Source organism: Oryctolagus cuniculus, chromosome 2 (assembly GCF_051225735.1).
Source record: "Oryctolagus cuniculus isolate XC-2025 breed Fujian yellow rabbit chromosome 2, ASM5122573v1, whole genome shotgun sequence".
Taxonomy (NCBI): Eukaryota; Metazoa; Chordata; class Mammalia; order Lagomorpha; family Leporidae; genus Oryctolagus; species Oryctolagus cuniculus.
This window is the reverse complement of record NC_142868.1, coordinates 27,291,689-27,317,130: the sequence shown is the minus strand read 5'-3', so window position 1 is coordinate 27,317,130 and position 25,442 is coordinate 27,291,689.

The following is a 25,442-nucleotide window of genomic DNA, read 5'->3' as shown; positions in this document are numbered from 1 at the left end:
CCAGCCTAATTCAGTGTTGGGAAGATAGAAAGCTATTTAGGCTTGATAATTGAAGCTACACTCACTAAAAAGCTTAGAAACTAAAAGGCAACTTTAAAAAATAGCAATTTGTCTCTATTATTTGTAATATGCAGAGATAGTGACTAAAACATAAGTTATAATTGATTACACATCCAAATTCTTTTTTTTTTTTTTTTTTTGACAGGCAGAGTAGACAGTGAGAGAGACAGAGAGAAAGGTCTTCCTTTAGCGTTGGTTCACCCCACAATGGCCACGGCGGCCAGCGCGCTGCAGCTGGCGCACCCCGCTGATCCAAAGCCAGGAGCTAGGTGCTTCCCCTGGTCTCCTATGCGGGTGCAGGGCCCAAGGACTTGGGCCATCCTCCACTGCACTCCCGGGCCACAGCAGAGAGCTGAACAGGAAGAGGAGCAACCGGGACAGAATCCGGCGCCCTGAACGGGACGAGAACCCTGAGTGCTGGCTCCACAGGCCGAGGATTAGCCTATTGAGCTGCGGTGCTGGCCTGAATTCTTAAAATATATCATTTTTAGGAATTTTTAAGAATTTTTAACCTCAAAATAGTCATTGCATTTTGGCATTTAAAACATTTCTTTGTATTCATGTACTACAGTACGTTTGCATTCCTTAAATAAAAGGTTTCTGAGGAACAAAAAGGAAATAAAAAAATAAAACACTTCTTTTAGAGATGTAGCTCCTGAGACTCTAAGAGAAGTGGTTATGCAGTGAGGAATAAATTTAAAGTGGAATAATTACATCCAGAATGTTATTTTCTAAAAATTTTGTTTGTGTAATGCAATTGGTATTTATTTAAAGATAGTTGAATGAATGAAAATAGATGGACAAAATATAACTTGCTAGGATGTAGAATGACTATTCATTTTTTACAAGTAGTAAGAAGTTTAAAATGTAATATTGTAAATAAAAAGTCTAATTTTAAGTGTTTGTCAACATTAGCAAGTTATTTTCTTTTCATTTTTGCATTCTGGAGAAAAATAAACACATGTAATTAATGCTGTTGTGTTGGCTTGAGCAAGATGCTTCCAATCTAAATTATCTTTATGTTAAAGGTTTTTTCCTGTGGCATTTCTTCTACTTAGGGCTATATTCCAATAGTGAATTGAATTAACACGTTGTTTATCATGACAACCTGATGACAGGCGATGGTGCGGATCCTTGCAAAATACACAAAAGGGAAAGTACTTAACTGCTCAAATGTCTGTGTGTGCAGATGTAGGTAGGGGTAGACTGGCCTGAGCTGGAAACAGCGGGATGGAAACTATGCTACCAAAAGGATGGTAAGCAGGTGTGTACCCAGCAGTGTGAGAGAAACAGGTGCCTTAAGAACAATTAGATAACATAAAATTTTGCCCATTCTCTGTATCTACATTCTTAGGTAAAGCAATCCAAGTAATGCTCCCTTCTAACTTCAGAAATGTATGTCTATATCAGTGGTACTGTTTTTATTTAAATTTGTTTTACTTGATTTTTCAAGTTTATTGAGACATAGTAGGCAAATAAAATTGAATATATTTATAATGTGTAATAGGATGGATTAATAAACATATGCACACATATGTATATATAAAAGTTTATATGCACACTGTATATGCATATATGTGTATATAAGTATAATAATGTATATAATAAAATACAATATTGCTGTAATCAAGCTGATTAACATATACATCAACTCATATATGTTTTTATTTGTATAAGGACATTTACAATCTTGTCTCTTAGCAAATTTCAAGTATATGATAGTGTTATTAGCCATAATCATGATAATATTTATTAGATCTCCAGAATTAATTCATCCTGCTTTTCTGAAACTGTGTGCCTCTTCAACAACACCCCCAATTCACTCAAATCCCAGCCCCTGTAAACCACCATTCTATCTTTTGTTTCCATGAGTCTGACTTTTTTCATGTCAAATATAGTACATAAAAAGTAGCAGTTGTCTGTCTGTTCCATGCTGATTTCTCTTAATGTAAAGTATTTAAATTGCATGCCTGCTATAACAAATCACAGTACATTCTTAATTCTTTAATGATAAATATTATTTCAACTCATAAATAACCATTATTTATATATATGCATATTTTGTTTATATATGTGTGTGTATATTCCACATCTTCACATTTTTATTTTTCCATTCATCCATCCATGTATACTAATGTTGAATCCATGACTTAACAATTGCAAAAAACATTTGAATGAACACGGAAATGCAGATACATTTTCACCATATGATTTTATTTTAGTTGAATTTTATCCAAAAATGGGATACTGAATAACGAGGTAATTTTATTTTTAACTTTACAGGAATAATATATTTTCTATTATAGTTACATTAATTTACATCCCTACCAACAATATACAAGAGTTACCTTTTTTCAAATCCTCTCAAAATTCTTTACTCTTTGTCTTGTTAACTATAGTCTGGCAAAGAGATATTAGATGATGTCTCATTGTGTTTTGAATTACATGTTACTGATGACTAGTGATATTGACCATTTATTCATAAACATACTGGCCATTTACATGCCTTTTTTTTAACATGTATTATTTTTATTTGAAAGGCAGAGTTGCAGACAGTGAGAGAGAGATGATAGAGATAGACATAGACATAGAGATAGAGAGAGAGAGAGCGAGCGAGAGAGAGAGAGATCTACCATCCATTGGTACACTCCCCAAAATGGCTGCAACAGCTGAAACTGGGTTGATCCAAAGCCAGAAGCCAGGAGCTTCTTTGAGATCTCCCACAGGATGGGTGCAGGGGCTCAAGTACTTGGGTCACCTTTCCACTGCTTTCCTAGGCTAATACACCAACAGGGAGCTGGATCAGAAGTGGAGCAGCAGTGGGAGTTGAATCTGTGCCCAGTAGGTGACAGGTTTACCTGCTATGCCACAGAGCTGGCCCCATATACCTTCTTTTTAGAAGCACTTATAGAGGACCTTTGCTCATATTTTAAATCAGTAATTTTCTTGCTATTGAGTTACTATACATTTTAGATGTTAGCCTTTAATCAGATATAGGATTTTCATTGATTCCATTCCACTGGTTATCTCTACATTCTGTTGATATCTGGATAATGTTCATCTCATAAAGTGATTTAAAAATATTGTCTCCTCTTCATTTTTTTGGGATTTTGAAAAAGAATGGAAATAAGTTTTCTTTAAATGTAAGGTGGAGTTCACCACTATAACTATCAGTACATTCCACTGATAGGAAGATTTGAGTTACTAGTTAAATCTGTTTACTCAATAATTATATGTTCAATTTTTCTATGTCTTTATAATTCAATTTTGATAAGTTGCATATATTTAGACATTTATTTATTCTTGGTTGTTCAATTTGGGGGAGTATAATTATTCATAGTAGTTGCAAATGATCCTTTGTTTCTTTGACATATCAATTGTAATATTGTCACTGTCATGTAAAGCTTATATGTGTGTGTGTGTGTGTGTGTGTGCGTGCCTTTTAAGGTAAACCTGCATTAATTAATCAATAACTTTTCAAAAAGAATTTCTTTAAAAGATTTATTTATTTACTTGAAAGGGAGAGTTACAGAGAGGCAGAGGCACAAAGAGAGAAAGGTCTTCTGTGTACTTGGTTCACTCCCCAAATGGCCAAAACAGGTGGAGCTGGGTAATCTGAAGCTAGGATCCAGGGACTTATTCTGGGTCTTCCAAGTGGGTCCAGAGGTCCAAGGACTTGGACCATCATCCACTGCTTTCCTACAAGCGCTAGTTGTGAGCTGGATTGGAAGTGGAGTACCCAGGACTTGAACTGGTGCCCACATGGGATGCTGGCACTGCAGGCAGTGGCTTTATCTATTATGCCAAAGTGCCGGCCCCAAAATGCATGTCTAAATATCATAAATCTTTTATAATGTTTTTCTAATCTATATTTATTTATAATCTGATTTTTATCTTTTTTATTGTGCTTATTTTTTTTCTAATTCTTTGAAATTTCAAGTTAAGTTTTTAAAAAAAATGTATTTAGTTTTTTTTTTTTTTTTAAGATCTCTGTGAGTGAGATCCCAGTGGAAAGAATAGGTCTTCAAAGAAGGAGGTACCTTTCTCTGAAGGGAGGAGAGAACCTCCACTTTGACTATGACCTTGTCTAAACAAGATAAGAGTCGGAGAACTCAAGGGGCTTCCATAGCCTTGGAAACTCATGACTGGTGCATAGGGAGATTACTGATGTCATAGACAGGAGTGTCAATTTGTAAAGTCAACAACAGGAGTCACTGTACAGTTACTCCTCATGTAGGATCTCTGTCCTTAATGTGCTGTACATTGAGGCTTAATGCAATAACGAGTACTCAAACAGTATATTTCACTTTGTGTTTCTATGGGGGTGCAAACTGTTGAAATCTTTACTTAATGTATACTAAACTGATCTTCTGTAAAAGCAAAAAAAAGAAGAAATTATCAATTCCCAACTTGACTCTCACTGGGATTAAACATGACAATAGGTCTGATCTGATTTCATCATCATTTAAAAAATCATCTATTATTTTTCACTTTATGTTTCTGTGTGGGAGCAAAGTGTTGAAATCTTTACTTAATGTATGCTAAACTGATCTTCTGTATATAAAGAGAATCAAAAATGAATCCTCATGTGAATGGAAGGGGAGAGGGAATGGGAAAGGGGAGGGTTGCGGGTGGGAGGGACGTTATGGGGGGGAAGCCATTGTAATCCATAAGCCGTACTTTGGAAATTTATATTCATTAAATAAAAGTTAAAAAAAATGTATTTAAAGGTGGAGTTACAGAGAGGCAGAGAGAGAGAGAGAGAGAGAGAGAGAGAGATCTTCCATTTGTTGGTTCACTCCCCAAATGGCCACAACCACCAGAGCTAGGCAGATCCAAAGCCAGGATCCAGGAGCCTCCTCCAGGTCTCCCATGTGGGTGCACGGGCCCAAGGACTTGGGCCATCTTATACTGCTTTCTCAGGAAATAGCAGAGAGCTGGGTCAGAAGTGGAGCAGCCAGGACTTGAACCAGTGCCCACATGGGTTTCTGGCACTGCAGACAGCGGCTTCACCTGCTACACTACAGCACTGGCTCTTCAAGTTAAGTTGCTTGTTATTTGAAAGCTTTCCTTTTTCTCAAATATGAATCAATTACTATAAACATATTTTGTTGTATCTCATGTTGTCATATGTTTTTTATTTTTATTTTCTTTAAAATTTCTTTTAATTTTTTGATCCATTGATAGTTCAAGAAGTTACTTAATTACATATTATTTGTGAATTAACAATCACTCATGTTATACCACTGAGGTTGGAAATGATTCATTATACAATGTTGAACTTCTTAAAATTGGATTTTGTGTTTTATGTCCTAACATACGATCTATCCCAGAGAATATCTTATGTGTGTTTGAGAAAAATGTATGCTCTACTGTTGTTGGGTTGAAAGTTCAGTAAATATCTGTTATATACATTTGATCAACATGCTAGTCATGTTTTCTGACTTGGTGACCTATATCTATTGTTGAAAGTTTAATGTTCGTGGCCCCTACTATTGTATCGCTGTGTATTTCTCCCTCCAATTAATTATATTACTATTTGGGTGCATACATGAAGAATCTTCAAAATGTTCCAAGAAAATATACATTATTATCTAACTTTTTCCTTGAATTTTAAGTACTTTCATACAATTATCATATAATCTTTATAAATTGAACCCTTAATTATCATAAAATGACTGCTGTATTTTTTCATAAATTTTTATGTGAAGTTTGTTTTGTGCTTTGTTAACAAAGCTGTAGGTTTGTCGTATATAGCCTTGATTGTATTCTGTTCATTTAGTATTTTTATCACAAAAGGAAACTATGGGGCCAGCACTGTGGCGCAGCAGGTTAACACCCTGTCTTGAAGCACTGGCATCCTATATGGGCGCCAGTTCGAGACCGGGCTGCTCCACTTCCCTTCCAGCTCTCTGCTATGGCCTGGGAAAGCAGTGAAAGATGGCCCACATCCTTAGGCCCCTGTACCTGCGTGGGAGACCCGGAAAAAGCTCCTGGCTCCTGGCTTCAGATCAGCACAGCTCCAGCTGTTGCAGCCAACTGGGGAGTGAATCATCAGATGGAAGACCCCTCTCTCTCTCTCTCTGCCTCTCCTCTCTCTGTGTAACTCTGACTTTTAAATAAATAAATCTTTTTTTTAACTTTTATTTAATGAATATAAATTTCCAAAGTACAGAATATGGATTACAATGCCTTCCCTCCCATAACGTCCCTCCCACCCGCAACCCTCCCCTTTCCCATTCCCTCTCCCCTTCCATTCACATGAGGATTCATTTTTGATTCTCTTTATATACAGAAGATCAGTTTAGCATACATTAAGTAAAGATTTCAACACTTTGCTCCCACACAGAAACATAAAATGAAAAATACTGTTTGAGTACTAGTTATAGCATTAAATCTCAATGTACAGCACATTAAGGACAGAGATCCTACATGAGGAGTAAGTGCACAGTGACTCCTGTTGTTGACTTAACAAATTGACACTCTTGTTTATGGCATCTTAAAAAAAAGGAAACTATTCATGAAATGCTTTGCATATATTGAAATAATACAATGGTTTTTACTTTTCTACTTTTTAATATGATGTATCACATTTATTGATTTCCATATATTGAATCATTCCTACTTACCAGGGATAAATCTTACTTGGTCCCCATTAATAATCTTTGTAATATGTTATTGGATTTGATTATCTAGTCTTTTGTTGAAGATTTTTTCATTTAGGCTCGTTAAGGATATTTATTTATTTATATATTGACTTTTGTGGTTATATCTTTTTTCTGGTTTTAAAATTAAGGTAATGTTGCCTCAAAGATGGAATTTGTTGTGTTTTTGAAATGCATGAAGTTCGTATTTCTTAAATAAAATATTTTTGTTGGGAAAAAAAGATAAGGAATATGTGAGGATTCCCTCCCTCTCAATTGTTTTGAATAATTTGAGAGAAATTGGAATTAATTCTTCTTTAAAAGTTTGGTAGAACTCAGCAGTTAAAGCCATCTGGCCCTGGGATTTTTTATATTCAGAGGGTCTTTATTAGTGATTCAATCTCTGACTAGGTTATTGGCTTAATTAGGTTTTCTATGTCTTCATGACTCAATTTTGGTAGATAATGTATTTCCAGAAATCTGTTCATTGTTTCTAGATTTTCCAATTTGTTGGCATAGAGCTGCTTTTAGTAATTCGTGGTGGTTCATTTTTATTTCTGTGGTATATACTGTAACATCTGCTTTTTCCACTTCAATTTTATTAATGTGAATCTTCTCACTCTTTTTTTGGTTAGTCAGGCAATTTTGCATATTTTTTATGAAATAATTTCACTTCATTGGCCTTTTGTATGATTTTTGTTTGATTTTTGTTTAATTTTATTTCTTCTCTAGTTTTTATTGTTTCTTTCCTCCTACTACTTTGTGTTTATTTTTTTCTTATTTTTATGGATCTTTGACTTGCATTATAACAATTTACTTGCTGTCTTTCCAATTTCTTGATATAGTCACTAATTGCTATAAATGTTTCTGTTACAGCTGCTTTTGCTGCATTACACAAGTTTTGGTATATTTTGCTGTGATCTTTATTTATAGAAAATTTTTGTTGCCCTTTTGATTTATTCCATGAGCCACTATTAATTAAGCAACATACTGTTGAAATCTTTACTTAATATATGCTAAATTGATCTTCTATATATAAAGATAATCGAAAATGAATCTTGATGTGAATGGAATGGGAGAGGGAGCGGGACAGGGGAGGGTTGCGGGTGGGAAGAAAGTTATGGGGGGGAAAAGCCGTTGTAATCCATAAGCTGTACTTTGGAAAATTATATTCATTAAATAAAAGTTAAAAAACAGGCAATAAACATTACTATATGTTATATAATTCAAGTAGGGTTGCGTATTATATCAAAGTTATAAATTATGCTAGTGGCGTCACTTGATGTAACAATTGGTATGAGAAGCCAACTGTATTTTATTCAAAAACATCTGCAAATTAAAAATCTAAGGTAAAAAATTTAAGTAACATACTGTTCTGTCTCCAGGTGTTTATATATTTTCTAGAGTTTCAAGTTGTTAATTTGCAGATTAATTCCATTGTAACCAGAAAAGATATATGGTATGATTTCAGTATTTTAATATTTGTTCAAACTTGCTTTATGGCCTACCATATGGTCTATCCTAGAAAACATTCCATGTACTGATGAAAAGAATGTGTATTCTACAACTATGGGATGAAAAGTTCTACAAGTATCTACAAGATATCAATTAAGTCCATTTGGTCCATAGTATGGACTGGTTCTGTTGCTTCCTTGTTAATTTTCTGTATAGTTGAGCTGCTTATTTATGAAATTGGAGTATGAAATCCTCATTATTATAGTATTGGATCCTATGTCTCCCTTTAAGATCTATTAACATTTATTTGAAATAGCCAGTTGCTCTAGCATTGGTGCATATACATGTACCATAGTCAAATCTTCCCATTGAATTCATCCACTAATCAATACATAATGCCCTTCTTTGTGTCTTTTAACAGTTTTTGTATTGAAGTCTATTTTGTGTTATATTAGGATGGCTATTCCTGCTCATTTTCGCTTTCTATTAGCAAGGAATACCTTTTTACATCTTATCAATTTCAGTCTGTATGTGTCTTTGTTGGTGAGCTGTGTTACTTATAGGCAGCAAATACGTCTTTTTTAAAAACCCATTCAGACTTTGTGTATTTTTAATTGGACAATTTAGGCAATTTATATGCAATGTAGTTAACAACTTGGGTAGTTAACTCAGATCTGCCATTTTTCCAAAAATATCTCTATTGTTTGTTTTGGATTTTGGATTTTCTTTGCACTTTTATTAGAATATTTTCTGTTGGCTGGTGCCATGGCTCACTAGGCTAATCCTCCACCTGTGGTGCCAGCACCCCGGGTTCTTGTCCCGGTTGGGGTGCCGAATTCTGTCCCACTTGCTCCTCTTCCAGTCCAGCTCTCTGCTGTGGCCCGGGAAGGCAGTTGAGGATGGCACAGGTCCTTGGGCCCTGCACCTGCATGGGAGACCAGGAGGAGGCGCCTGGCTCCTGGCTTCAGATCGGTGCAGCGTGCCAGCTGCAATGGGCAGCTGTAGTGGCCATTTTGGGGGGTGAACCAATGGAAAAAAAAAGACCTTTCTTTCTGTCTCTCTCTCTCTCTCACTGTCTAACTCTGCCTGTCAAAAAATATCATAAAAAAAGATATTTTCTGTCTTTACATTCTCTCATAATGCTGGCTATCTTTCTCTGTTTCTGTGTGTCACAGATTCTTAATTATCATTTGTAAGGCTGGATGAGCTATGACAATTTTTTTCAATTTATTTTTTTAAGGTCTTTACTTCACTGTCATTTATAAATGAGAGCTTTGCTGGATACAGTATCCTTGATTGAAAGGTTTTTTTCTTTTAAGACTTGGACTATGGATCTTCATTCTCTCCTAGTCTTTAGGGTCTCTGATGAGAAATTTTCTGTTAATGTAATTAGAGATTCTTTGAAAGTATTCTGGCATTCCTCTCATGCATATTTTAGCATTTTTCTTTATGTTTTAGTTTTGAAAGTTTGACTATAGTTTGTTATAGTGGTCTGTAATTTTCTTTCAATGCTGCATCTTTCTCCGGCTTAGGAATTAAGGTGATGCTGGTTTCATAGAAATAATTTGGGAGGATTCCCTCTTTTTTGATTGTTCTGAATAGTTTGAGAAGAATTGGAGTTAGTTATTCTTTAAATGTTTGGTAGAATTCAGCAGTGAATCCATCTGGTAGTGGGCTTTTCCTTGTTGGGAGGGACTTTATTACTGTTGCAATTTCTGTCTCAGTTATGGGTCTATTTAGGTTTTCTATGTCTTCATGGCTCAATTTAGTTAGATTGCATGTGTCCAGGAATCTATCCATTTCTGATAGGTTTCCCTGTTTGCTGGCATACAACTTTCATTTGCAACAAAATGGAGGAATCTGGAGAACATCATGCTGAGTGAAATAAGTCAGTCCCAAAGGGACAAATATCATATGTTCTCCCTGATCAGTGACAACTAACTGAGTACCAAAAAGGAAACCTGTTGAAGTGAAATGGACACTGAGAAACGGTGATTTGATCAGCCCTTGCCCTGACAGTTGATGAACAACTTAATACTTTATCCCTTTTAGTATTTTTTTGTTCAACTTAATACTATTCGTTGAACACTGTAATTAATACACAATTATCCATAGGTGTTGAAACTTTACTGAAAAGTGATCCCTGTTAAATATAAGAGTGGGAATAAGAGAGGGAGGAGATGCAGTTTGGGACATACTCAATCAGACTTAACCCAAATGGTAAAGTTAGAAACATGCCAGGGAATTCCAACTCAATCCCATCAAGGTGGCATGTACCATTGCCATCTCACCAGTCCAAGTGATCAATGTCTGTTCACAAATGATCATAATGATAGGACCAATAGTCAAAGGGATCACATAAACAAGACTAGTGTCTGCAAATACTAGCTGATAGAATCAAAAAGGGAGAGAATGATCCAACATGGGAAGTGGGATACACAGCCGACCCATAGAATGGCAGATATCCTAAACAGCACTCTGGCCTCAGAATCAGCCCTTAAGGCATGCGGATCTGGCTGAAAAGCCAATGAGAGTATTTCAGGCATGGAAAGCCAAGACACTCGGAAAAAAGAAAAATGAAATGACTTAAATGAAAGATCTTTGAGAGTGAGATCCCAGTGGAAAGAATGGGCCATCAAAGAAGGAGGTACCTTTCTCTGAAGGGAGGAGAGAACTTCCACTTTGACTATGACCGTGTCTAAATATGATCAGATTTGGTGAACTCAAAAGGCCTCCATTGTCTTGGCAACTCATGACAAGAGCCTAGGGTGATTACTGATGCCATAAATGAGAGTGTCAATTTGTTAAGTCAACAACAAGAGTCACTGTGCACTTACTCCTCATGTAGGATCTCTGTCCTTAATATGCTGTACTTCATGATTTAATGCTATAACTAGTACTCAAACAGTATTTTTCACTTTGTATTTCTGTGTGGGTGCAAACTGTTGAAAGCTTTACTTAATATATGCTAAATTGATCTTCTGTATATAAAGATAATTGAAAATGAATCTCAATGTGAACGGAATGGGAGAAGGAGTGGGAGATGGGAGGTTTGCAGGTGGGAGGGAAGTTATGGGGGGAAAGCCATTGTGATCCATAAGCTGTATTTTGGAATTTTTTTTAACTTTTATTTAATGAATATAAATTTCCAAAGTACGGCTTATGGATTACAATGGCTTCCCCCCCATACCGTCCCTCCCACCCGCATCCCTCCCCTTTCCCACTGTCTCTCCCCTTCCATTCACATGAGGATTCATTTTTGATTCTCTTTATATACAGAAGATCAGTTTAGCATACATTAAGTAAAGATTTCAACAGTTTACTCCCACATAGAAACATAAAGTGAAAAATAATAGATGATTTTTTAAATGATGATGAAATCAGATCAGACCTATTGTCATGTTTAATCCCAGTGAGAGTCAAGTTGGGAATTGATAATTTCTTCTTCTTTTTTTTTAACAGAAGATCAGTTTAGTATGCATTAAGTAAAGATTTCAACAGTTTGCACCCCCATAGAAACACAAAGTGAAATATACTGTTTGAGTACTCGTTATTGCATTAAGCCTCAATGTACAGCACATTAAGGACAGAGATCCTACATGAGGAGTAAGTGCACAGTGACTCCTGTTGTTGACTTTACAAATTGACACTCCTGTCTATGGCATCAGTAATCTCCCTATGCACCAGTCATGAGTTTCCAAGGCTATGGAAGCCCTCTGAGTTCTCCGACTCTTATCTTGTTTGAACAAGGTCATAGTCAAAGTGGAGGTTCTCTCCTCCCTTCAGAGAAAATTGTCTTGGCTTTCCATGCCTGAAATACTCTCATGGGCTTTTCAGCCAGATCGGAATGCCATTAGGGCTGATTCTGAGGCCAGAGTGCTATTTAGGACATCCATCATTCTATGAGTCTGCTGAGTATCTCACTTCCCATGTTGGATCACTCTCCCCTTTATTTATTATATCAGTTAGTATTAGCAGGTACTAGACTTGTTTATGTGCTTCCTTCGACTCTTAGTCCTTTCATTATGATCAATTGTGAACAGAAATTGATCACTTGGAATAGTGAGATGGCATTGGTACATGCCACCTTGATGGGATTAAATTGGAGTCCCCTGGTATGTTTCTAACTCTACCATTTGGGGCAAGTCAGCTTGAGCATGTCCCAAATTGCACATCTCTTCCCTCTCTTATTCCTACTCTTATATTTAACAGGGATCACATTTCAGTTAATTTTCAACACTTAAGAATAACTGTGTATTAATTACAGAATTAAACTGGTCATATTAAGTAGAACAGACAAAAAAAACTACTAAGAGGGATAATGTGTTAAGTTGTTCATTAACAGTCAGGGCTATGCTGATCAAGTCACCGTTTCCTATAGTGTCCATTTCACTTCAACAGGTTTCCTTTTTGGTGTTCAGTCAGTTGTCACCGATCAGGGAGAACATATGGTACTTGTCCCTTTGGGACTGGCTTATTTCACTCAGCATGATGTGTTCCAGATTCCTCCATTTTGTTGCAAATGACTGGATTTCGTTGTTTCTTACTGTGGTATAGTATTCTAAAGAGTACATATTCATTAAATAAAAGCTAAAAAAAATTGCATAGTGAAGATTAGGAGTTCTGTGTGCTTCTTGTACTAGCATTTCCCTGTCTTTCACAGGTTAGGAAAGGTTTCTACTATTATTCACTGAAAAAGACTTCTAATCCAATCTCTCTATCATCTCATTCAGGAAATCTTAAGATGTGTATATTTGGTCATTTGATAGTATCCCACAAATCTCAAACACTATTTTCGTTTTCTCTTATTTTTTTCTCCCCCTCATCCTCCACTTCCTCCCCTCCTCCTCCTCATCCTTTTTCTTACTATTTTTCTTCCTTTTCTTCATTTTTGTCTGAGAAATTTCCAAAGTTGTTGCCTTCTAGCTTGGATATTCTTTCTTCTGCTTTACCATCTGTTGTTAAGGCTTTCTACTGTGTTTTTATTTAGCATATTATGTTCTTCCTTTCTAATATTTCAGTTCAATTTCTCTTCAGTATCTCTGTATCCCAGGTGAATTTCTCATCCATGTCATGCATGGATTTCATTAATTCTTGTATTTACTTCTTTGTGTTTTCAGTAATGTTATGATCATTCATTTGAATTCCTTTTTAGGCTTTTCATCCATCTCTTTGTCTTCATATTCTAATTTTGAAATAATGATGTGTTTCTTTTTGGGAGTCCTATTTTCTCCCTTGCTCATGTTTCTTGAATTTCTCTGTTTATTTTTAGGCATTTGTGGAAACACTGATTAGCTTTCTCCTCTGAGGGCATTTATCTTTGAAATATGCCTCTGCGGCTTACTAGAGTGTCTGCTCCTTCAGGGGATATCCAGAGGCTTGTCCTGGGTGAGGTCATGGAGCTCTGACCCGCGCTTGAGGCTTAGGCAAGAGTCCAGATTGACTCCCAAGTTGGGTGTGGTAGATTTCTATCATTAGCAACCGAAAAGGTTATGATCATCTCACACCCCTTTGCCAAGGTGAACTAACTGCCCAGGGTGACCTTAAAGTGGCTATGAACCCACCCACACAGGCACATGAACCACATATAGGATCATGTGCTCCTCAGTATGAGCTCAGACCCTACCTATGACCCACCCCAGGTGGGAGTTTGAGCCTCTGAAGCCAGACATAGTGATTGCCCAAAGACTCAGCTATGCCACATACCCTATCACCCAGTCACATAATCCATAGTCACAACACACAGGGCTCCCACACTTACAGGGAGGAGCCCTTAAAGCCTCTCCTGTCCATGGAGAGAGCTGTGGTATTCTCAATGCAAGCTCCTTAACCAATTGAAGTTGGTTGGTGCTCCAACTTGGTACATTAAGTCCAGGCGCCTTGATAGAGTGAGGGTAGAGCACTTCATAGGCGTTAAGTGTGGTCTCTAACCACTACCAACCCTCGAAACTACACTCAAATGCAGTGGGGAACACAGGTTTATCCCTCTGATTAAATCCTTTAGTTGCAAGCATACTGCAACAGCCTTTGTTGGGATGAGGGGAGAAGAAAGCCAAGTGCTCTCCCTTCACAAGATTAGTTGGACACTCTGCCCCTCTTAAACTTTAAGTTGGACTCAAAGTCAGACAATATCATCAGTGAATTTATTATTAATTTATGTATAATTTAATGATGTATTTTAGTCATCTGCATTCCCTTAAAATTACTTTGAGTTCTTTGTAGGCAATTTGTAGATCTTCATTGCTTTAAAATAGTGGGTACTTTACTTCTTTTTGGTTGTAGTCTCCTGTTTCCCGTATTACTTATAATCCTGTGGCTTTGTTTTGATATTTGCACATTTGAAGAGGTAGGTACCTTTTCTAGTATTTCAGCATTGGTTTTCTCATAAGCTAGGAAAGCTGAGTGGTGGACTATACTGGAAGGTTTTGGATCTGGAGAACTTAGGCAGACTGGGTTTGTTTCAAGATTGGTGGTTCCTGGGTGCCCACAGTGTTTCTTAACTGCTTCTACAGGTATGGTCTTGGACACTGAGGATCCTCGTATTGGTCAAGATCTTGGGTCTGTGAAACCATTCTGTCGCCAGTGTCTACAAGAGTCAGCCTGGAGGCTAGAATTGTGTCCTGGCACGATGTATACTTCAAGCCTAGAGCTGTAGATCTTATCCTGGAGACTTGAGCCATCGGGGCCAGGATGACACTTCAGTTCACTGGGACATGTCTGGTGCTGGAGTCTGTGTAGCATCAGGTGTTCCCTTCACTCTCCTTCCCTTACCTCACAATCTATCTGCATTGCACACAAAGACTTGGGATAAGGTTGACATAGTTAATGAGAAACTGACCTTTCAATCTTCTTCATTGCATTTTCTCTTATTTATGTGTTTGACTCAAGGACAATAATCTCTCACCTCACCTCAGTTCCACAGTGCTTATAAAGGTTGTGTGTGTGTGTGTGTGTGTGTGTGTGTGTGTGTTTTGTGAATGATTGTTCTATGAAGTTATGAACAATGTTTCTATTCTAACATCTTGCTGATGTCACTGTCTTGGAACTTCCAGTGATGCTTTTAAGAAATCTATAGAACCAAGGAAAGTGTTAATTCCATATACCTAGTGATTAAATGAAACAATATAACTAATTTATCAGGGACATGTAGAGTTAAAGTTTATTTTAATTAAATTTGTGATAGGAAAATACAGCATGGTGTATATTACTGCAATATTTTCAGATTTACATGGTTTACCTAGGCAACTTAAAAACAGGCAGGTATTTCATGTGGTCAGGAAGCAAGATTAATTTTAATTATTTTTTCAAATACTCACTACCCTGTGATGACTAATGCTTGAAGCCATGTAGCAAAGAATACCTGACTAACGCATCAGACTACCTATGTATATTCTGTTAGAATAAATCAGAAAACATCTTCATTGTAAATTTGAGGTATGTTATTTACAAGTGTATTCTAAATTATATGGATACTCTAATCAAATGAAATCATTCAAAAAAAGGAAGCAAAACCTTTGTTGTAGCATACAAAAAAATGCATGGAGTCTAGCAGTTTCCTAAGTAGATAAGAATTCAATTTTCATTTTTTTTTTAAATAAGAGGCATAGAAAGATATTACAGAAACCAAGGCCAAATGCAAATGATTGTGGCATGTCCAGCTCCATTATATCATCAGTGTATTATGAGTGAAGAAATGCACTTGGCAAATAAGAAGCCCTTTTCTTTGATCCTCTCTATATTTCAATGCAAATGAGATAACTCATTTACTCCTTTACTTGACAAGCTTTTTTCTCTCTTTTTGAGTAAAGTCATGTGAGGCACAGTCTAAAGAGGACATCAGTATAACTTTACAGCTGTGTGAGCTCAGGGCATTAATCAGTGCAGAGGCACAGAGAAAAGAACATGTGTTTAATAGCTTTGATTTCTTATTTTCCTTTTCAAGGATATCGTGTTTCTTAAGTATGAAAGAAAGGCATTGAGATATATGATTGTGATAGCGAAATATGAATAGCCTTTATTGTTAATTCTTTAAAATAGACACTGATCCTCTCTCTCTTATTTGCTTATATAACTGGATGGAAGAATACTTTTTAAAATTTCATGTGCCTGAATATTTGACTTTGGGGAAAAGGGTGGGAGAAATAATTTATGTCTGATATAGAGTCAAAAATATGCTAATGATTACTATTCAGGGCAAAGTCTTTTCATTTCCATTCTTTAAAAAGACAAGCTGTAATATAGCCACACAATATTCTCTCAAAAATTGCATGTTCATCTACTTCATTCAACAAGAAGTTAAGCAAAAATGTTACTGAGTTTCCAGTTTAAGAACTTCTCTTGACCCCTCCTCTTCCTCCTCATTAAAAGACAGGCTCAGTTTTGTCAAAGCACCAGTCTTTGTGAATTGCTAGGCGTTTGTATTTGATGGGTGTCAACTTTCAAGATGTATGCTACAGTGTAACAGTCCACAATGTTTGTGACTGTTGGCAATTACTATACAAACTTTTTAAGAAAGAAATACAAAGAACACCACTCCTGTAGTCAGTAACTATGGACCAACAAGTAGCCATTATTCTAATTTTTATTAGAAGATCCTTCCCCAACTCCTTACCTTGTATTCAATGATAAAATTACTAGCTTTATCTGTCTTCTTTGGGCCAGGCAATGTCATGGCATTCAATTTTTCTCAATATTATCTAAGAAAAATGTTGCAGTAAGAATGCTTGGAAACATTTTTCCTTATTTGAAAAAAGGGGAGTTAGATGCAGACAAGTCAATAGGCAATTTTCCCCTTCCTCCTTTTAGAAATGTTTGTGTGATGCCTGGAAGCTCAGCAGCCATTTTGTGTTTATGAAATGACAAATAGAACATGGGATTTACACTATAAGAATTATAATAACACTTGTTAAATAAAATGATTTGACTAAATTTCCTGCACTAAGCTCCAACAGATATGACTACAAATTCAAATGCAGTATGCTAAATTCCATACTACCAAGGTGAAACTAAGCTTTTTATCTGATCTCAGGAAAATCAGGATTAGAAAAATAATAGCCACGTTCCCCAAATAAGCCAACTTCTTTTGACACACTGATGAAATTTCCTCTGCATTAATCTTTACACAACAAAGTACCCTGAAATAATAATATTAATCAACCAGTTAATGTTTCAACTGATCTATGTCTGTGTCCCTACCTTACAAAGAAATTAATTGAAATGATCAATTTAGTCCCATGATTTGATTACGGTTGAGTGTGATTCCTAACAGTTCATGTGTGCTAGCTGAAAGCTTTGTCCTCAATGTGCCGATGATAAGAGGTGATGGATCCTTTAAGAAGCAGGGCTTGGAGTAAAACAGTTACCTAATCGAGGTAGGGGATTCCCTCCTATTAGATCCTGACTGAGTGAATTATTATAAAATGCCAAGCTGGATCCCTGAATACTTCTGGCTTCCTGCTCCACCACGTGATCTTTTCTGAAGGGTACCATCTGCCTTGAAGCCCTCACCAGAGGCCGAATAGAGGGAACCACCTGATCCTTGGCTTTCAGTCTCCAAAGCAGAGAACCAAATAGACCTTTAATCTTTATGCAGTATCAAGACTCAGGTATTTTATTATAGCAATGGACAAGAAATGCAGGCACTGTTCTTTGTTCTTTGCTTCTGCTTTCTTTAACACTTTCTATCTAGAATGACAATTTCTTCTGTTCAGATCATTAGAATACTTACTTTATTGTAGAATGAAGTTTTGCCCAACTCCAGAATAGAAAATAAAGCTAATTAAGACCATTAAATTGATTGTAATTCTATGATTTGAGATACTTAGCATTTGTGGAAAAAATAATATTAGTGTAATAACAATCTGACACTAATTTTAATATTTGACTATTAGTAACTTTTAATTCCCCCTGTTATCTCTTTATCTTCAGCTTGTAGTTTACAAATCTGTAAGGAATTCCAAGTGCTTCCTAATTTAGCACTAAAGGACAGTCCAAACTACAAGATGCATCGCACAGGGAATGCTTAACCCACTCACCAGCCTCAAGAAAAGAAATTCCAGTTTGTAACCTTATTCTCTTGACCTATTTTCAGCCCTACTTGGGAGTCCACCATGCTGTCCCCAGGAAGCCACATAAAAAGCTTTTTTTATTTCTTCTTCAAGTGTGTGTCGTGCCATCAGTTTCAACATTTGATCTAAATTTTGAGTGAGGTGTCCATTTTGTTTTTGTGGGGAGATCTCAACCATTGGCACAAGGAACAAGATAGCTGTGTGATGACTGCCACCACTGGGAAGGTCTTTCTTCTTTTGCTTTAGCTTGCTAATTTACTTTGCTGCCTGCTGGCTAGCATGCTCTTCCAGACATAATGCTGTCTACTGGAAATCTGAGCTTTGAGCTGCAGCCTGCTGGGAACCCTGCTCTTGCTGCATTGTGTTGCATTTGCTGAATTCTACTAGACCTCTGCTATAGATTTAACCATGTCAGAAGTTTCAATAACTGATGTTTAGAAATAGAGGTATGGGTTTTGGATCTCTCTTTAAAATGGATGGGGTCATGTATCTTTGCCTGAACATATCTTTGTACATTAGATTGTATTGAGTTGTGATTCTAGCCAAATCCAGGACAAATGCTAGGTTCAAGGGAACAATTCCTACACTGGATTATGACTTCTCAATCAAGTATCAGCTTCCAATCTTTGCTGGGTGAAAAAAGCCCAATATCCCATCTGATAGAATACTCTATTAAATTCTCTCACGTGGAGTTAAGAGTAGATATGTGACCTAATCAGATTTGTTAAGCTCACCAGTACCCTACAAAATGATTTTAACAATGTTGTTGCCTAAAACTTCTGTCATGAAAAATATTCTAATGCTCAGAGTTGTAGAGAAAATTCTGTTTCATAACATATAACAAAAGAGTTAATTCATTCTGACTTAAGTGTTTATATTTAAACCTGTTAGTTCAACAAATGCCATGATGGATGTACCAAATTCTGATAATACTGATTTGAGATGCTATAGAGGAAGAAATTTGAAACATGAGCATATACAGAGTATTTTGTATGAGTTAAAAAACTATATATATATATAGTTTTATATATGTATACATATATATGTATAGATACAATTCTAAGAAGATAACCATACTTCCCCTCTTCCTTTCCTCCCTCAATCCCACCTCCTTCCTTCCTTCTGTTCTTTTCCCTTTAATGGTTATAATAACATAAGTTCAGTTTACTTTATAATCACAGGCTTGATATACCACTAACCATAATATTCAACAAGTACAAAGCAGAAAAACCACTGTTGCACAGGAATATAGACAAGGGCTAAAAGCTGTAATCATATCCTACACTTTTCTTGTATTCTATGTTAACAATCACATATCAGAATAAAACATATGGTACATGCCTTTTTAGGACTGGCTTATTTCACTAAGCATAATGGTTTCCAGTCGCATCCACTTTGTTGCAAAAGACAGGATTTCATCTTTTATAGCTGAGTAGTATTCCATTGTGTGTATATATATCACATTTTATTTATCTAGTCATCAGTTAATGGACATCTGGATTGATTTCATATCTTAGCTCTTGTGAATTGAGCTGCTATAAACATTAATATAGCATTTTTCATTTACAAAATATTCAAAGGTTAATATTCCACTAAATAAACTTCCACAGGTAAAAAATCAAAAGAACATAATCTGAGAGAATATAGGCAAGGGCTATAAAGAGTTATCAAATGGAAATGCCATTTTAACTCACACAATTAATCTTAAAATCATCACAGATCATTAAGACTATATTAGTATATCATTCTTCACAATGTGTTTGACAAAGACACAGCACAAAGTTTGACAAAACTATATTTCAACATTAATGATACATACAGGCATTTGTTTCTTTTTGTTTTGTTTTGTTTTTATTTTTAAAAGTTGTCTCCCTTAATTTTTGCTCCCACATATAAAGGAAAACATTTAATATTTATCTCTCTGTGTCCAGCTCTTTTTACTCAAAAAACTGTACTCTAGTTGCAACCATTTTGATAAAAATGATAGAATTTTATTCTTTTTCACAATTGAATAATATTCGATTTTGTGTTTGTGTGTGTATATATTACATTTTTTTATCCATTCATTTGATGACAGATACCTTGGTTGATTCCATATTTTGGTTATTGTGAACACTGCTGCTCTAAACACAGTGATGCCAGTATCTCTTTGATTTGATGTGCTCATGTATTTTGAGTTTATATCCAGTGGTCATATGGTTGGATGATATGGCAAGCCTATTTCCAATTTTTTAAAGAAATCTTAATACTGGGGCTGGTGCCATAGCTCACTTGGTCAATACTCCATCTGCAACACCAGCATCCCATATAGGCACGAGGTTCCAGTTCCAGTTGCTCCTTTTCCAGTCCAGCTCTCTGCTGTGGCCTGGGAGGGCAGTGGTGGATGATCCAAGTACGTGGGCCATTGTACCCATGTGGGAGACCAGGAAGAAGCACCTGGCTCCTGGCTTCAGATTTCTGCAGCGTGCTAGCCATAGCGGCCATTCTGGCCATCAACAGGAGACTGGATAAAGAAATCATGGGACATGTGCTCAATAGAATACTATACAGCAGTCAAAAAAAACAAAACCTGGTCATTTGCAACAAGATGGAGGAATCTGGAAAACATCATGCTGAATGAATTAAGCCAGTCCCAAAGGGACAAATATCATATGTTCTCCCTGATTGGCGACAACTAACTGAGCACCAACGGGGAAACCTGTTGAAGTGAAATGGACACTATGAGAAACAGTGACTTGATCAGCTCTTGTCCTGACGGTCGATGTACAATGTAATACTTTATCCATTTTTGTATTTTTTTTCATTCTAGTACCATTGGTTGAACTCTGTAATTAACACACAATTATTCTTAGGTGTTTAAATTTAACTCAAAAGTGATCCCTGTTAGGAATTTGGAAAACATTAAGCTAAGTGAAATAAGTCAATCCCAAAGGGACAAATACCACATGTTCTCCCTCATAGGTGACAACTAACTGAGCACCAAAAAGGAAACCTGTTAAAGTGAAATGAACACTATGAGAAACAGTGACTTGATCAGCCCTCACCCTGACTGTTGATGAGCAGCTTAATATGTTATCCCTCTTAGTATTTTTTTTGTTTGTTCTACTTAATACTTTTGGTTGAATACTGTAATCAATACACAATTCTTCTTAAGTGCTGAAACTTAACTGAAAAGTGATCACTGTTAAATATAAGAGTGGGAATAAGAGAGGGAAGAGATGTGCAATTCGGGACTTGCTCAAGCTGACTTACCTCAAACGGTAGAGTTAGAAACATACCAGGGGATTCCAATTCAATCCCATCAAGGTGGCATGTACCAATACCATCTCAGTAGACCCAGTGATCAATTTCTGTTCACAATTGATCATAATGATAGGACTAAGAACCAAAGGGATCACATAAACAAGAATAGTGTCTGCAAATACTAGCTGATAGAATCAAAAAGGGGGAGAATGATCCAACATGGGAAGTGGGATACACAGCAGACCCATAGAATGGCAGATGTCCTAAACAGCACTCTGGCCTCAGAAACAGCCCTTAAGGCATGCGGATCTGGCTGAAAAGCCAATGAGAGTATTTCAGGCATGGAAAGCCAAGACACTCTGGGGGAAAAAAAAAAAAAAACCTAAATGAAAGATCTCTGCGAGTGAGATCCCAGTGGAAAGAATGGGTCATCAAAGAAGGAGGTACCTTTCTCTGAAGGAAGGAGAGAACTTCCACTTTGACCATGGCTTTCTCTAAATATGATTAGAGTCGGTGAACTCAGGCGGCTTCCATAGCCTTGGCAGCTCATGACAAGAGCCTAGGGTGATTACTGATGCCATTATCAAGAGTGTCAATTTGTTAAGTCAACAACAGGAGTCACTGTGCACTTACTCCTCATGTAGGATCTTTGTCCTTAGTGTGCTGTACATTGAGATTTAATGCTATAACTAGTACTCAAACAGTATTTTTCACTTTATGTTTCTGTGTGGGAGCAAACTGTTGAAATCTTTACTTAATGTATGCTAAACTGATCTTCTGTATATAAAGAGAATCGAAAATGAATCTTGATGTGAATGGAAGGGGAGAGGGAGTGGGAAAGGGGAGGGTTGCGGGTGGGAGGGACATTATGGGGGGGAAGCCATTGTAATCCATAAGCTGTACTTTGGAAATTTATATTCATTAAATAAAAGTTAAAAAAATAAATAATATAAAAAATAAAAAAAGAAATCTTCATATTGTTCTCCAGAGTGATCTCACTAATCTACATTCCCAGCAACACTGTATAAGAGTTTGTCTTTCTCCACATCTCCATCAGTATTTTTACTCTGTCTTTTGGAGTCTAATAATTTTATATATATTATATATATATTTAAAAGTAAATTTTTGCTTCTATGTTTTATAAATTATTGATTTATTTGTTTTAAAAGCAGAGTGCAGAGAGAGAAAAGAAGGAGACACAGAAACAAATCTTAATCTGCTGGTTCACTCTCCAAAGGCCACAATAGGCAAGAGTGAATGAGACTGAAGCTTGAATTTTGGGACTCCAGTCAGAACTCCCATGTTGTGTAAAGAGCCCAAATAGTTAGTCATTATCGATCCCAAGTTCAGAAGCTGGGACCTAGATCAGTAATGGAGCAGCCAGAACTCAAACTGGCACTTTATATGGGTTACCAGTGTTCCAAGAGGCAACTTAACCTTCCGTGTCAAAAACACAAGACCTAAATGAACATTAATACCTGTTTAATGCATATTTTAGCAAACTTTCACGGACTGTGTTGATACTAGCTCTCAAATTATAGCTAAAGGTAGACATTCCACTAAATTATGCTATATACCCTTATGTTCTTAGAATTAACAAATATAATATGAAGCCCAAAGAGGTATACTAAAGAGTGGAATCTCCTCTCTTGCCTAAATTCTGCATGGTCATAGAATCTATATCCCTAAAATATACTACAGTAGGTATGGACACTCTGACTCAAGGAGTTATAAATTAAAATTAAATTACATTTTTGTCAGTTACAATTAACTTGACAGGAAGAACCTCTATGAGCATTCATACTGATTAAGATGGTTAATACAGCCCAATATAAATTAAAACAGCATCTTCCAGGATTAAAACCCATTATACAAGATATATTTAAGAACAAGTAATTTTACACACTGCTTCTCCGTTTAATAATCAAATTTGGCTTGTTCTTAAACCTGAAAAGAAAGAATTACACCTCATGGCGCATTATCACAACCTTAATGTTATATCCCATCTATTAAGGCCCCCTCACCCACTATTATTGGGATTACTGATTCTATTCGGTCATCCAGTGATAAATACTTTGCTGTCATAGCTTTGGCTAATAGATTCTGCTTAATACATATTCCTTTCACCTCTCAGCTGCACTGTTTTTTTTTTTTTCTTTACCTTTTAAAAGACACAATGTACCTTTACTTTACTCTTTATGGGTTACCACAGCAACTCTTCCATCACACACAATCTTTGCAGGCAATATCTTAATTACATTCAGTTTTCTACTGGAAAACAGGTTTAACCTTACATTTCTGCTATCCCCCTCCATGAAGATCCACTTCATATGCTGCTTAGGAACACAGCGATACTCAAAAAGGAATTCAAATGAAGGAGATGAGCCATTCCTACAACATAGGATTGGAAATTGTATTGGAGTCAGTACTTGGTTAAGCCTACAATAATCCACTAAAATTAATGCAGTCAATTTTTCTACATATGCCAAAGAGAAGAGTTGAGTTAGGGTGTAGTTGTAATCATCATTCTTGTATCTTTAAAATCCTTGGTTGTGGTATTTATCTCTCTAATTCCTTCAGGAATGTAACATTACTTTTAGTTTACTATATTTCTAGGGAGAAATAGTTTGATGGCTTCTGTCTGCACTTTGGCACTGAAATAGCTCTCCCTGTACATGTCAGGGAACCATGGTGAGGATTCTGCTGGTTACTAAGGATACTATTCTAGTTATTCATTCTAGAAATGGGGAAATAAAGCCAGGATGGGTCTAGAGAGCTGCTGGACCTGTTGTGAGATAGACCTAAGCAAAAATTCCATGGATTGTTACTTTTTTTAACCTATATTTTGACCGATGGGTCAAAGTGGTGTTTTGAGTCTCTCAGAAACTATGTAAGTTCAGTGTCCTGTAGATTCCAAATATTTAATTATTTCATTTCCTCAATGTTTATTTACCTTTGTAAAAAAAAGGTACACATGTCTTTGAAGATGGCTGGATGAAAATTAACAACATTCATTTTAAGTAGTGTACCAGGGCCCTTCCTCAAAGGACTTCCCCTTCATCAAGGAATTACCTGTCTAAATTGGCTCATGTCTGCAAATTAATTGATGATCTGGTTAGGCTTTGGTCGACTTATTCTGAAACTTTTGTTCCTACAGAGATCAAATAAAAAGAATTAATGTGTCTTAGTCCATTTCATATTACTATATTAGAAGAGCTGATACTACATATCTTTTAAAGAAGAGATCTACTTTGACCGCCCTGGAGGCTGAGACATTCTAGGTTGAGAGTCCACATTTGGTAACAGCCACCTTGCTTCATCCTCCAGTGGCAGAAGAAAGGGCCACAGAGACACAATGTGACCTAATTATGTCTGAAATGTCCAAGTTCTCAACATTCTTTCTTTAGGAATTAAGTTTCCAAAACATGAACTTTCAGAGCAATACATTCAAACCATAACAACCTCCTATTTATTTCACTTCAATGAAACAATGGCTTTGCAAATCATACTATTCTATTACCGTGACCTTGCTGTCTGTTATGACAATCACACCCACTCAGTTTTTAGCAGTTGATCCTGAACACTTGTCCTTGCACCTCATTCAACTGAGGTTTCCAAATTAAGCGACTGCTGTTTTATTGGGAGAACAGAAATCACAGAGCTCTTCATATGTGTCAGGTCTTTCACAACTGTAGTCCTCACAATCTTAGTCAAAGACATATAATATTAAATCTTTAAGCATGAATGAATAGGTCTTAAGAAACACAGATGTGATCTCATTCCAGTTTCCCCAAACCTTTGAATCATTTTGTCTATATTAACTCATGCCAGACTTGGTATTTCTAGTTCATTCACCTAATAGTGGGCTAACTTGTGGACCACATTTTGGTCAACCACAGGAGTTCAGACAAGGGCTAAAAGCAATAATTAAGTCATAAGATGTCCATTTTATTCTTATTTTTTGTATTCTATA